Raw genomic sequence first — 3399 nt, 5'->3', positions numbered from 1 at the left:
GATCTCATGGAGAGATTTGCTCCTCTTATCTTTTATCTTCTCCTCTAGTGACAGTCCTCTGTGCTTTAATTAGATTAACGGTGATCTATACCTCTATTTGTTCTCAAGGGAAGTACATTTTCCAAACATTCTGAGTATTAAATGATTTGTGCTGTCCCACCCCTAGAATCTGCTGAAAGCGTTTCTTGGCTCCATCTCTCTTGGCTGGACTTCCATCCTTTTCTTTTTCCTGGAATGGTCATCATAGGGATGGATATGGACAACAATGATCCTCCTTTGGGATCTTCCTCAGCCCTCGTTAGTTGTGTGTGATGTATTAAAGCTGTCAGGCCGTCGGTGTGATGTCTGGGGTTAGAATCCGTCTGTAAATCTCGTCTGCACATGTCTGTGCATCACACTGGATAAAGGAAACATTTTATTACAACCTCCATAAAACACGTCCTGTGGATGAATAAAAGCAGTTTGCATGAAAACGCTTTAGGCAGTTTGATGCTTTTATTTTGATATTTTTACTAAATTTGAACATTTATGTGAGAATTCTGTCAGCAGGGACTGAAAGCAAAGACCCAAACAGATCAATCCAGGTTTGTACACCCTAACCACAAAGAACACTCCAGCAACCCTCTAGCAATCACACAGAATGCCTAGCAACTCCCTAGCAACTATTCTGAAAACCCTAGCAACACCATAATACACATAAAACCCCAGCAACATACAGAACAGTTTAGCAACACTCTAGCAACCACACGAACACCCTAACCACACACCTTAGCAACACCCCAGCAACACTCTAGCAATCACACAGAACACCTTAGCAACATCCTAGCAATCACACTGAACACCCTAACCACACACCTTAGCAACACCCCAGCAACACTCTAGCAATCACACAGAACACCTTAGTAACATCCTAGCAACCACACAAACACCCTAACCACACACCTTAGCAACACCCCAGCAACACTCTAGCAATCACACAGAACACCTTAGCAACATCCTAGCAATCACACTGAACACCCTAACCACACAGAACACCTTAGCAACACCCCAGCAACCTAACAAAACACCCTTACCACACAGAACACCTTAGCAACACCCCAGCAACCACACAGAATGCCTAGCAACTCCATAGCAACTCCATTGAATATCCTAGCAACACCATAACCCCACATAAAACCCCAGCAACACACAAAACAGCCTAGCCAAAGAGAACACATTAGCAACACTCTAGCCACCCAGAACACTTTAGCAACATCCTAGCAACACTGTAGCAACCACACAGAACACTTTCGCAAAATCCTAGCAACACTCTAGCAACTACACAGAACACCCTAACCACACACCTTAGCAACACCCCAGCAACACTGTAGCAACCACAAAGAACACCCTAACCACAAACCATAGCAACACCACAGCAACCCTCTAGCAACCACATAGAACACTTTACCAACATCCTAGCAATCACACAGAACACCTTAGCAAGACCCCAGCAACCACACAGAACACCCAAGCAACACCCCAGCAACCACACAGAACACCCTAGCAACACCCCAGCAACCATACAAAACACCCTAACCACACAGAACAACTTAGCAACACCCCAGCAACCACACAGAACACCTTAGCAACACCCCAGCAACCACACAAAACACCCTAACCACACAGAACACCTTAGCAACACCCCAGCAACCGCACAGAATGCCTAGCAACTCCATTGCTACTCAGAACACTCAAGTAACACCCTAGCTACACAGAACACCTTATCAACACCCTAGCAACCTCACACTTTATCAACTACCAGCAACTACTCAGAACACTCTAGTAACACCCTAGCTACACAGAACACCTTATCAACACCCTAGCAACCTCACACTTTATCAACAACCAGCAACTACTCAGAACACTCTAGTAACACCCTAGCTACACAGAACACCCCAACAACACTAACGACAATGCAGAACACCTTATCAACACCCTAAAAACTACAAAGAACACCATTGCAACACCAAAGTAACCACACAGAACACCTAAGCAACACCATAGTAACCAAAGAGAACACCTTAGCAACACCCTAGCAACCTCACACCTTATCAACACCCTAACAACTACTCAGAACACTTTAGTAACACCCTAGCTACACAGAACACCCCAACAACACTAACGACAATGCAAAACACCCAAACAACACTAATGACCACACAGAAACACCTTATCAACACCCTAGAAAATACTCAGAACACCCTAGCAACACCCTAGCCACACAGAACACCCCAGCAAGACTAACAACTACACAGAAGACCTTATCAACACCCTAAAAACTACAAAGAACACCTTTGCAACACCATAGTAACCACACAGAACACATTTGCAACACCATAGTAACCACACAGAACACCATGGCAACACCCTAGCAACCTCACACCTTATTAACACCCTAGCAACTACTCAGAACCCTTTAGCAAGAACCTAGCCACACAGAACACCCCAACAACACTCTAGCAACTACACAGAACACCCAAACAACATTAACGACCACACAGAACCCCTTATCAACACCCTAGAAACTACTCAGAACACCCAAACAACCACACAGAACCCCTTATCAACACCCTAGAAACTACTCAGAACACCCTAGCAACACCCTAGCCACACAGAACACCGCAGCAACACTAGCGACTACACAGAAGACCTTATCAACACCATAGTAACTAACCACACAGAACACCTTATGAACACCCTAGAAACTATTCAGAACAATCTAGCAACATCCTAGCCACACAGAACACATTCACAACAACATAGTAACCACACAGAACACCTTAGCAACACCTTAGCAACATTACACCTTATAAACACCATAGCAACTACTCAGAACACTCTAGCAACAACCTAGCCACACAGAACACCCCAACAACACTAACGACAATGCAGAACACCTTATAAAGACCATAGTAACTAACCACACAGAACACCTAAGCAAAAACATAGAAACACACCTAGCACCCTTGGTTTATATACCCTATAATTTGTTTCACATCCAAACTCACTTTGAGTTTTATAAAGTCAGGAGCACCATAAACGATGAGGGTGAAGTCAGAGAATGATCTGTGATCTCCTCTGAAGAGGATTTAGCCTGTCCTAGAGGTCAGAGATTGAGGTCCTATAGGGGACACTTTCTTCTGGATGAGAGTCTGAGGACATTATTCTCTAGGAAGCATTAAGCCCTCATCTATCCGGTTAGACTGTCTTATTATACCACGTGAGAGGCGGGTTTAGAGCAGGTCTGAAACAGGAATAGAGCTGGAGGTGGAGTCCTGGAGGAGTAATGGTAATCCCTCCTTAAATTACCCTGAGCTGTAAGCTAATGTCCTGTAGGACGACTGAGAAAGAGGACAATAC

Source organism: Pseudorasbora parva, chromosome 17 (genome assembly GCF_024679245.1).
Source record: "Pseudorasbora parva isolate DD20220531a chromosome 17, ASM2467924v1, whole genome shotgun sequence".
NCBI classification, from domain to species: domain Eukaryota; kingdom Metazoa; phylum Chordata; class Actinopteri; order Cypriniformes; family Gobionidae; genus Pseudorasbora; species Pseudorasbora parva.
This window is presented reverse-complemented; position numbering follows the sequence as displayed.